This window comes from Bufo bufo, chromosome 9 (genome assembly GCF_905171765.1).
Source record: "Bufo bufo chromosome 9, aBufBuf1.1, whole genome shotgun sequence".
Lineage (NCBI taxonomy): Eukaryota > Metazoa > Chordata > Amphibia > Anura > Bufonidae > Bufo > Bufo bufo.
Window position 1 is genome coordinate 185,644,947 of NC_053397.1, and position 12,337 is coordinate 185,657,283.

A 12,337-nucleotide genomic window follows, 5' to 3' on the forward strand; every position below is an offset into this window, starting at 1 on the left:
CCATCTCCCTGCAGGGAAGTCTGAGTTTGGGGGGGGGATAGAGAGTATAGGGAATCTAGCCCCATAGGGCTGCCATCCCACCTGTTCAAAACTTCTGTTTGAAGAGGGCGGAGGTGCCATAATGCCCAAGGGACTGCGTCCGCAGCCGCTGACATGAGCCCCAGCATCTTCATGAGAGTCCGAATGGATACTCGTCATGGTACCGATAAGAACCTTGCCAAGTCTTGTACCCGGGACTTCATCTCTGGTGTCAACTGAAGAGACATCTCCACAGAGTCGATTTTGAAACCTAGATATTGTATTGAAGTCGAAGGACTCACATTGATGATCCACCCTAGGTGGAGCAGAAAGGAAATTGCCAGATGAAGATGGTGGGTCAGTACTGGTATGGTGGCCGCCAAAAAGGAGCCAGTCGTCCAGGTAAGGGACAATGGTCAGTCCTTGAAGTCTCAGTGCTGCCACCACCGCTACCACCACCTTGGGGAAGATAAGGGGGGCGGATGAGATTCCAAAGGGGAGGGCGGCAAACTGAAAATGCCTGAGAACGCCGGAAATCTGGACCGCGATCCTGAGATATTTCCGAGACGCGGGATGGATCGGGATATGGAGGTAAGCATCCCTGAGATCCAGAGTGGCCATCACATCTCCGAGTTTGAGGATGTGGCTGACTGACCCTTTGGTTTCCATGCGAAACCTTGGCCTTCTTATGAATCGATTGAGGTATCTCAAATCGATTATCATCCGGAGATCGCCTGTTTTCTTGGGAACCAGAAACACTGGAGAATAAATCCCTAGGCCCTGCTCCCCTGCCGCAACTTCCTCCAGAACCCCCTTTGAAATATAGTCCTGGATGTAGGATTCTAAAATCCTCTGTTTGGCAGGCTGAAAGCCTCGATTGATGACGAATCTTTCTTGGGGAAGAGAGGAGAGATCTATAAAAGGTACCCGGAGGAAACGATGCTTAGAACCCAGGGGTCTGCAATCTCCTGGGTCCAAATCTCCTTGAAATGGGAAAGATGCCCCCCATGGGGATCTGGGGAGAGGGTACGGGGAAAGCCAGAGGCGTAACGGCAGGGACAGCAGGGGGAAACCAAGAGTCTCTGGGAGGCCCGCAGTCAGGAGGGATTGGCCTCCTTAATGGGTCTGCGGGGGCGCCTCGAAGATCTTCGCTGCCCCCCCAGTTTCTAAGGGAAGTAGCCTGCTGGCCCTGTCTGCCCCCCCCCCCCCCCCCCCCCCGATGCTGACTGGAGCGTCCTCGAAAGGGCTGTTGAGGAAGACTCTTGCCCTTTTTGTCGGTGAGGCCCTCCATAATTTTGTCTAGTTCGGATCCAAAAAGCCGATCGGGTTCAAACGGAAGCCCACACAAATTATATTTTGAGGCATTATCTGCCTTCCATGGTTTCAGCCATAACGGTCTACGGGCTTCAGAGACTAAGCCCATGGTCTTGGCTGCTAGCTTTAACTGCACTTGCGTCGTATCGCATAGAAAGTCCATGGCCAGATTCACAGTTTTAAAGGCAGCCAGGAAGTCATCACGGGATACACTTTGATCCAGGTCGGTCTGGATCTGATTTAGCTTACTCCTCAAGAAGGACGACACTTCGGATGCTGCTATAGCAGTAGATGCTGAAGCTGCAGCGGCTGAATAGCCTCTTCTTAATGGGCACTCCGCCTATCAAGAGGGTCTTGCAGACTCGACCCATCATCTGCAGGCACCAGAGTGCATCTAGACAACTTGGCTATGGCATGTCAACCCTGGGAATGGAACCCCACGATTCCATCAAGGGTTTCGCCATTGGAAACATCATCTTGAATTTGCGAGTCAGGACTGGTCCTTTCTCCGGTCTCCGGTCTCTTCCATTCAGTACATGACTGAACGGAGGGTCTCATCCGCCTTGAAGACACGCTGTGCCCGACCGGCGGGATCGGAGGACTCCCCAACGTCAACATCCTGGTCCCCCGACCTGATGGACTTCAAAAGCTTTTGAGTTTTTTCTGGAGGGAAAAAACATGGAGGTTAATTCCTCCTCGTCCGAGGATGATGAGCCCACAGAAAAACGGCGGGTCTCTCGCTTGGTGCGGTGACCTCCAAAGAAGTTTGGGAGGGTCCCGGCAATCTCTCATTCAAAAGCTTAACTACCCCCTTGATTGAGTCATCCACATAGCACCTAGCCCACTGATACATTTCCTGCATCGTGGGTTCAGTAGTGGTACGGGAACGGCAGCTGTCACATCTTGAATACGGACAGTCGTCGTCTAAGGGGGTATTGCAGTCGAAACAGGCCAAGTGCTTGCGTTTGGCGGTGGATTTCCGCTGGTCAGAGTCTCGCGGAGAAGACATGACTGCGAAAAGGAAAGAGGAGGATTAAAATCTTATTCAGCAATAAGACGACAAAACACCACCTTAAGAATAAGCCCACCAAACAGGAACGAAGCTTCGGTCTCAGTATCACAAGGAAAGCTAGAGAAGTTCTCTCTCAGCGCAATAGGGCTCTGGAGGCTTGCTAAAATAGCTGCACAACCAGAGACTGAGTAAAAGGCAACTGAGGGCTTATAAGGAGGCATGAGGGAACCGCCCTAGGGCGGAATTATTGCAGGCAATGAATCAGAGTTGATGCCGCCGCCTTCTTACCCTCCTACTTTCTGTCCTCTCTTTTTTTTTTTTCTCTTTTGGGGAAGTTATTCCCCATTGAAAACAGGGGAATAATAATACCCCTGCCTAACAAACAAACTATACCCAAAGGGTCATTTAATCCCTCCCCCCCCTTCCCCTCCCCTGCTAGGAGCAAGCGCCAGCAGCGCATAGCTGCCGGCGAGGAGGAGCCGCACAGAAGTGACGTCGCTGGCGACGTCATCCAGGGGAGACCGCGGCGTGCGACGCAGCCCCGCCGGAATCACCCAGCCGGAGCCCGCAACTAGAGCGAGGAGAGGACCGGAACTCAGATATCCCCTGAGGAAAAGATACAACCGGTTAGAGAGGGGAGGAGGGGTCACAAGAAAAAAAGGGCAATCGCAAAGCCCTAAGATAAGGAAAATATAAGGGGAAAGACATCTTCCATATCCCCAATCTTATGCTCCCCCCAACTAAGGAAAAAAGGAGGGGGGAGCTGCACGCCAGTCCACCTGTCCAAAGGACAGAAAAAAACACGGTGGCTGGGGGGTAGTTCCCTCCTTTTGAGGGAGTGCGAACTTTATTATTGGTTCTTGGGCTCATTAAAAATTCCGCCGGTCCTACCAGACGGGGCAGTTAACCCGTCTGTGCTGCTGGTAGGACGTAAGGGAAGCCCTCCTACTCTGCACTCATTACCTGTATTAAATTAACCTGTTTGGACAGGTGTCTTTTATACAGGTAACGAGTTCACTCACTTAATCACACGCCAACCTCTCCACCCTGGCCAAGACCAAAGAGCTGTCTAAGGACACCAGGGACAAAATTGTAGACCTGCACAAGGCTGGGATGGACTACAGGACAATAGGCAAGCATCTTGGTGAGAAGGCAACAACTGTTGGCACAATTATTAGAAAATGGAAGAAACACAAGATGACTGTCAATCTTCCTTGGTCAGGGGCTCCATGCAAGATCTCGCCTCGTGGGGTAAGGATGATTCACAGAAAAGTCAGGAATCAGAACTAGAAAGGAGGACCTGGTCAATAACCTGAAGAGAGCTGGGACCACAGTCTCTCAAGGATTACCGTTAGTAACACACTACGCTGTCAACTATGGAGTGGCTCCGTAAAAAGCATTTCAAGGTCCTGGAGTGGCCTAGCCAGTCTCCAGACCTGAACCCAATCGAAAAATCTTTGGAGGGAGCTAAAAGTCAATGTAGCTCAGCGACAGCCCCGAAACCTGAAAGATCTGGAGAAGATCTGTGTGGAGGAGTGGGCCAAAATCCCTACTGCAGTGTATGCAAACCTGGTCAAGAACTACAGGAAACGTCTGACCTCTGCAATTGCAAACAAAGGTTTCTGTGCCAAATATTAAGTTCTGTTTTTCTATTGTAACAAATACCTATTTTATGCAATTAAATGCAAATTAATTATTTACAAATCATACAATGTGATTTTCTGGATATTCTTTTAAGATTCTGTCTCACAGCTGAAGTTTGCCTACGATAAAAACGACAGACCTCTCCATTCTTTGTAGGTGGGAAAACTTGCAAAATTGCCAGTGTATCAAATATTTATTTTCCCTACTGTATATGCAGTCAAGAACATGGTCATGTTAACAGACTTTATAGTAATGTTGAAACTGAGCACTGAGGATGCTTAGGACAATGGGTCATAACTCATTGGGCTACTTTCACACTGGCGTTTCTGGGTCCGCTTGTGAGATCCGTTTCAGGGCTCTCACAAGCAGCGCAAAACGGATCAGTTCAGCCACAATGCATTCTGAATGGATAAGGATCCGTTCAGAATGCATCAGTTTGGCCTCAGCGTTTTGGTGACCGTCTGACTATGCGGAGCCAAACAGATCCGTCTAGACTTACAATGTAAGTCAATGGGGACGGATCCGTTTTTCACCGACACAATATGGTGCAATTGAAAACGGATCCGTCCCCCATTGACTTTCAATGTAAGTCAAGACGGATCCGTTTTGACTTAGACTTTTTTTTATTTTTATGAATAATGCAAAAGGATCCGTTATTAATGGATACAAACGTTTGCATTATTGGTGCGGATCCGTCTGTGAAGATACAAGACAGATCCGCACAAAACGAGAGTGTGAAAGTAGCCTTACTTGAAAAGGTTCTCTTGTTGTAGGAAGAGGGTTTGGTCAATCCTTACTCCTCCATGGGGCCAGCAATTCTGCTGCGCTCACACTGGCCGCTGGCTCTTCCACCCAGTTCTTCCTGTTCCATATATTTATATGCAGCAGAACAGGAAAACTCAGGAACATATGGGGACTGGGTACACAGAGCTATGGGGACTGGGTATAGCGGATCTGCTAGCGACCATCTAGCAACCCATGTCCTCAGCTCTATACACAAAATCCCGGTGACAGGTTCCATTTAAAGGGGTTTTCTGGGATTTAAATACTGATGGCCTATCCTCAGAATAGGTCATCAATATCAGATCAACTTCAAGGACCCCCGCCAATAAGCTGTACAAAGAGGCACTTAGGTCTCTTCCTTGGCCATGCAACGTCGTGTTCATCGGTCACATGGCCTAGGTGCGGCTCAGTCCCATTCAAGTGAATAGGGCTGCGCTGCAATGCCGAACACAATCGCTATCAAATATACGGCGTTGTGCTTGGAGAGTCTGCAGGTTCCTTAAACAGCCGATTGCCGGGGACGCTGAAAGTCAGACCCCACTGATCTCATATTAATGACCTATCCTGAGGATTGGTCCTCAATATGTAAATCCCGGAGAACCCCCTTCACTGCAGAAATACATCCAGGCCCCTCTTGAACTCTTTTAGAAAGTTCGCCATCACACAGAAAGTTCCACGGATTCAACAGTTAATAAAGGGAATAAACTGCGATTTGACTGCACTGTGTGAATATACCTTAAAGGGGTTATCCGATATCTAAAATATCCCCCACAATGACCGGGCACCTTGTATGGGTTATACTTCCCGGCACCCGCGCTGCTCCAGAATCCTGCACGGCCAACGCTGTATCTCAAGGGGTCTCGTCGCCGTAGCTGCCCGCTATTGGCTGCCCCCCACCCCAAACGTTTTGATCTGAGCGATGGGGAGATGCAGCAACGGGCGTGCAGGGATCTGCAGCGAAGCCGGTCAGTATAATCCATACAAGGGGCCCCGGCATTGGGGATATTTTAGATATCTGAGAACCCCTTTAACTGTTTGGCACATTCCCTAGGCCTAGATGGAGGATTATTTTCACATTCCACATATATGCTTTATATAGAATATACTGACAATGAGGAAACATTTATTATGCAATTTTCCCAGTAAACCTCAAAGGATTGTCTCATCAAGACCTATCAATATCACAGCCAGCCTGTGCGGGAGAGGTGTCAGTGTAAACTCGCTGTTGCTGTTCTGAGACGTGGCTATGGTACAAAGTCAGCGGGTGTGTATCGTGGTTTAGTGAACGAGGCAGGTGCATAATAAGTATTCTAGTGATGAGCGAACTTCATGTTTTGAAGTTCGGGTTTTCTGGCAATTCCGTTATGTTCCGTAATAACAAAATCCATATCGGAATTGCCAGAAAACCCGAACTTCAAAATATAAAGTTCACTCATCACTAAAGCATACGTGTAAGGGCTCATTCAGACGGCCGTATGCTGTCCGCAAAAATACTGAATGCTATCCGTTTTTTTGCGGATCCGCAAAAAAAATGAAACATGTCCTATACTTGTCCGTGAAAATCAGGACATGGCCCCATTGAAGTCTATGGGTCCGCAAAAATACTGAATGCTATCCGTTTTTTTGCAGATCCGTTTTTTTGCGGATCCGCAAAAAAACGGATAGCATTCAGTATTTTTGGGGACAGCATACGGCCGTCTGAATGAGCCCTAACTCGCGGCTTGCCATACATCTCCTTTGCTGCAGCGCCAGGTGTGCCATCCATACCCCTCCATTGTTACTTCACCGCAGGACGAGGCACATCTGGGTGGGGGTGGGGTTACACTTTCTACAAAGGTTGGTTAGAAGGAAACTCCGATCTGAGCTGAATATATTTGAAGCATACCTTTTCATATCAGGAATCCCCCATCTACGCAGAAATTCAGGGTTAATCCACTGGGTTCTAGTGATGCAATCTTCAGCACAATGAATGCAATGTAACGATTACGTCTTCTGGTTGCACAGGTTTCCTTTGTGACTGCCGCGTCTTACACTGAAGCAGAAATGAAACTAAAGTAGGAAAAAAAAAAAAAAAAAGGCATGTCAGGAAGGCGCAGCGCGACCTTCAGCCCGAAGAATGGAGAGTAAAGGGAAGGGCTGGGACGGGCGAAGCATCCAGGGAGGCTAGTTTCGCACTAGCTCTAAACTATTCTGGCAGGCGGTTCCAGTAAAGAGAATTGCCGGTGTACCGCCAGACCCCACTGAGTATAATGGGACTAGGAGGGGAAAAGTAATATCTGACTATGCCAGACACAATGGACTCTGGCAGGACGTTCCTCTACCGCAGGGATCGGCAACCTTCAGCAGTCCTGCTGTTGTGAAACTACAACTCCCAGTATGCTCCTTTCACTTCCATGGGAGTTCAGAGAACAGCCAAGCCAGTTTGCACGATGGGAGATGTAGTTTCACAACACCTGGAGCAGACATCCCAACCTGCAAAAACTCATTTCAGGGAGGTTTTCTTTTTTTTTCCCTTTCACAAACTTTTTATTACATTTTCCAAACATATGCAGTATCTGCACACTTTACTCTATGGTGTGGAGGACGGGGCTCATTACCCTGCCCCAAATTATCATATTTATGTAAATGATTAAAGGGATTCTGTCACCACCTAGAAGCCCTGTGAGCTAAACATATGCTCATGTCCAGGGTAGCATTCTGATTTCTAAGGTGGCCTTATAAAAGCTATTTGTGGCTTTATTCTGCAGAAAAACAGGTTTTACTAACCTTTCAATCATTGAATTAAGGTGCCCAAGCAGGGGAGGTCTGTGGATGCATGGTGCCCGGCCGCACGCATCGCCGTTCGTGCCAAGCGCCGCCTTCTACTCCTCAGTGCCGCCTCTCCCTCCCCCTCCTCCCGCTTTGAGATCCCGCGCCGAGAAGGGGACACTGCTACAGGTGCTGGAAAGGTTTACTGCGAGTAAACTAGAGATGGGAAGTTCGGATCTTTCACATGAATCGGTTCATTCGCTGAGCTGACAAGAAGCAAGTGAACCGAAGCTTAGGTTGCGCAATGCGCATGCGCGGATGCTTCCATTCACTTGCTGACTCGCTGAGTCGGCTCTTGGTCTGAGTCAGGAAGTTTATTCTTTAAAACCCTGTGTGTAATTATCTACCCCACTGTAGGAAAAAAAATCAAGCATCCAGGGGGGGGTGAATTTAACACTGGGGTAAATAACATAATTAAAATGGATGGTTCAATGTGTAATGTATTTAAAAAAAAATACATCTCTCTCAATAGTTCTATAGCTACTGAATGAGACAGAAGAAGGGATGCCTTTAACATATATATCTCCTTGAGAAGCCAATTTGACCCTAAAGGGTTAATTCAACCTGTAATCTAAACTGTGTCATCTGTCACTTCTCTTATCTCTCTGCTCTGCTATCAGTAAACCTTTCCGGGATATATTGTCTCACATGCGAGTGTCAGGGAGCCGCTATCTAATAGAGGGAGACTCCCTGAACCTCCGGGAGACTAGAGATCCCTGCTGGAGTGCCGGAGGCTGCTGACCCCTACTCTACTGGCACAGCCTGCCGCTACAGTTTAGAGCTAGTGTGAAACTAGCCTACCCCAATAAAAACCAGTACCAGTGAAGGTTATGAGCAGGGACTCCCACCAATGACAGGAACAGAAGATCTCTCCAACCCCTCTGCCACTAATCTATGGTTCTGTTCACATCAGTATCATGGCTGCTGTTTAAATGGGAATAAGGATGAGAGAATTCATTCTAACGAATCAATTTGTCTCATTAACAGGAGTTCTTCACCTGCAAGGGTCTGTCTCCACAGGTGAAGAAGCGCCCACCTGTCTGTTGATTGACAAGGATGGACATTTTGCCCGGCCGTGACAATCTCGCATCTTCACCCCTGCTCAGAGTAGTGGCCAGGATGTTTTATGACAGCGGTCCGTACCCACCACCGCTCAACTCCTCCCGTCGCTCGCTCTTGACCCTCGTGGATCATCAGTCACTTGGTCAGAGACTACTTCGGGAGGACTGGAAGAGTGCCGAACCATAGGAGTCAAACGTGTGGCGCACATTCACAACCAGTTGTCAAACTAATTTCAAATTTATCCAATGACGACACGTTTTGGGGTACCGCAGACCCCCTTTATCAAGTCTAAAAAAGTAAATACAATACAGAAAAAAATAAAATAAAAAAAATGAAATATATATATATATATATATATATATATATATATATATATATATATATATATATATATATATATATATATTTCATTTTTTTTATTTTTTTATTTAATTTTTTTCTGTATTGTATTTACTTTTTTAGACTTGATAAAGGGGGTCTGTGGTAGCCCAAAACGCGAATATATATATATCAGAAAGTGAACGGCACTCCTTTAGATGATAAAAAATAACGCCTTTATTCACCCGTGCGGTGCAACGTTTCGGCTCGGCACTAGAGCCTTTTTCAAGCTTTTTTTCTCTAGTGCAGAGCCGAAATGTTGCACCGCACGGGTGAATAAAGGAGTTATTTTTTATCATCTAAAGGAGTGCCGTTCACTTTCTGGTCTATTATTGGGGTAAGAAGTCTCTTTCCTTGAGAACGTGCACCCACATTTTTTGCTGTAATGGAGAACATAAAAAAAAAAAATATATAAATCCTCATTCATCGCCACTTACAACCCCAATCATGAGGTCCTAAGAACCACCCTAACGAAACACTGGCATATACTAAAAAATTATCCCTACCTTAAAGAAACCATACCATCCAGACCACAGATCACCTTCAGGAGAGCAAAGACGCTAAAGAATATACTAGCACCAAGCAAATTGAAAAAGAAGGGTGCTACATCTTCAACCAGTGTGAGGCGCTATCCAAATTACGTTGGCAGTTACACATGTAGCCATAATCTCTAAGTGTTGCACTAGCATTTCGAATCATGTGCAAAACTTCAGGAGTAACATAACGGGAGAAGAATTTCCCATAAAAAGTTTTCTGAACTGCTCATCCTCATATATTGTCTACTTGCTGGAATGCGAATGTGGACTGCAGTACGTGGGCCCTAAGAGAGCGATTGAACAAACACGGATGGAACATCACGCGGGGGTACCTCAAGCATAGTGTCTCCACCCACAATAAGGATCCCTCTAAACTGACCATTACACCAATCGAACGCATTACCGAAACCTGCGAAAAAGAGATGTTCTGGATCTTCAAGCTACAGACCTTAGAACCTTATGGGTTGAACAAGATTCTAGAAAAGAAATGTTTCCGATACCTCTTGACCGGATGAAGAACATCCTAAGTAGGATCCTGATCAGTCTGAAAAATGCATTGAAATGCCAGATCCGTCTCTCTGGTGACATCCGGAAAAACTGATCCGGCATTTATTATTTTTCACATTTTTTGCGGTCTGGGCATGCGCAGACCGCAAAAACGAATCCGTTTTTCCAGAACACTCGGGGCCGGATCTGGCATTAATGCATTTCAATAGGAAAAAATGCTGGATCCGGAATTACGACAAGTGTTCCGGAATTTTGGACGGAGATAAAACTGCAGCATGCTGCGGTAGTACCTCCGTCATGAAAAGGCAAAAAGACTGAACTGAAGACATCCTGATGCATCCTGAGCGGATTGCTCTCCATTCAGAATGCATTAGGATAAAACTGATCAGTTATTTTCCGGTATTGAGCCCCTAGGACAGAACTCAATACCGGAAAAGAATAACCCAAGTGTGAAAGTACCCTAAGGGGTTAAGGTCTTTCTGCCTGTTGTGTAACTAACAGAATAATTATCTTTAACCTGGAGGGGAATTCCAACTCAGACAATCACTTTCACTTTCAGTTGCTCTCTTAAAGGAGCCATTGTCCTATAATCCGTGCACTCCTATACAATACAGGGCGGCCGTTCTGTAGTCTGCTCTACAGAAGGGTCTAAAGTCATATGCCCGGCTGTGCGGTGGGGATATGGAGGGTGCGGCTGCACCAGTACAGATACGTGATGTAAGATAGCGATGTGTGCAAGGTTTCCTTGTGCCCTGTGCCGCCATGGCCCAGAATTAACCACAGTTATAATTAGCAAGCAGCACAACAGTAACGACCATATCAGTGATGGCCAGTCACCCCGATAAACCCCCTCAAAAGTCCTATAAACTGTCTGCTGTTCTGCAATAAACCAGAGATCTGCTTTGACTCCCACCTGAGTGGTCAGTGGCATTTCTCTCCAGGCCTGTAAACCGACTTCTATATTTTGGACCAGCACATCACCTTTACCGACCATTGATCAGATCCAAAACACAGTTACACAACCCACAGAGACATCCCAGACCCCAAGTGACACCTGCAGATCAACAGTGACAGTCACAGAACCTGTGACCGCCAGATACCCAGTAACTACTAGACCCACAGTACATAAAATGCAGCCGCAGACCACACTGACACCTACAAACCCCCAGTGATGGCTGCAGATCCATAATGACAGCTGCAGAACCCACAGAGACATCCGCAGAGCCCCAGTGACGGCCGCAGAGCCCCAAAGATACTCACAGAACCCAAGTTGAAGCCACCGACCGCACTGACACCAGCAAATCCCCAATGATGGCTTCAGATGCCAGTCACAGCCCCAGACCCCAAGTGACACCTGCAGATCAACAGTGACAGCCACAGATACCCAGTAACTTCTAGACCCAAAGAGTCATCCACAGACCCACAGAACATGTTACAGCTGCAGAACCCATTGGCACCCGAAGAAAACACGTGACAGGCGCAGACCTCCAGTGACCAGAGGCAGACTGGCCATAGACCCTACAGGGAAATTTCCCGGTTAGCCAAAGCCCAGGGGCCACTGAGTCTTCCTCATGGCGGCCGCCAGCTGGACACATAATGATCCGATGCTCTTAGTACTTGACTGTCATCCGCAGGCGCCCTCCTGAACTCAGCTATACCACCGCCCTCAGGACTGAGATACAGCGCGGACAGCAATATCTTGTGCTGCACTGTGGTATATGGTTCTGCGGGGGCAGTATTTTGTGCTGCACTGTGATATTTGGTTCTGCGGGGGTGGTATTTTGTGCTGCACTGTGATATTTGGTTCTGCGGGGGTGGTATTTTGTTCTGCACTGTGATATTTGGTTCTGCGGGGGTGGTATTTTGTGCTGCACTGTGATATTTGGTTCTGCGGGGGTGGTATTTTGTGCTGCACTGTGATATTTGGTTCTGCGGGGGGTGGTATTTTGTGCTGCACTGTGATATTTGGTTCTGCGGGGGTGGTATTTTGTGCTGCACTGTGATATTTGATTCTGCGGGGGTGGTATTTTGTGCTGCACTGTGATATTTGATTCTGCGGGGGCGGTATTTTGTGCTGCACTGTGATATTTGATTCTGCGGGGGCGGTATTTTGTGCTGCACTGGTGCCATATACTTATGCTGTCCCGCCTTCTGACAATTTGGTCCCGCCTACAAGGGGCCTCTTAGATTATTTTTTTTTCCAGGGCCACCAAGTTCCCAGTCCGATCCTGCCCGTGACAGCCGCAGGCGTCCAGTGACCATGACACAAGTGGGC

General features: G+C 47.5%; 1 protein-coding gene across 7 annotated transcripts in view; it reads right to left on the bottom strand.

Annotated features, from left to right (window-relative positions):
• The window catches only part of TOR1AIP2 (torsin 1A interacting protein 2), a 28,781-nt gene that overhangs the window by 14,981 nt on the left and 1,463 nt on the right, over positions 1 to 12,337 (bottom strand). For 3 of the 7 annotated variants that reach the window (XM_040408127.1, XM_040408121.1, XM_040408122.1), the window contains exon 2: positions 6,657 to 6,820. The exons of 2 other annotated variants lie outside the window; for them this stretch is intronic. The gene's annotated coding sequence lies outside the window, so the exon portion shown is untranslated. The remainder of the gene's footprint in view (positions 1 to 6,656; positions 6,821 to 12,337) is intronic. 2 more of the 7 variants (XM_040408123.1, XM_040408124.1) reach the window with 1 other exon arrangement.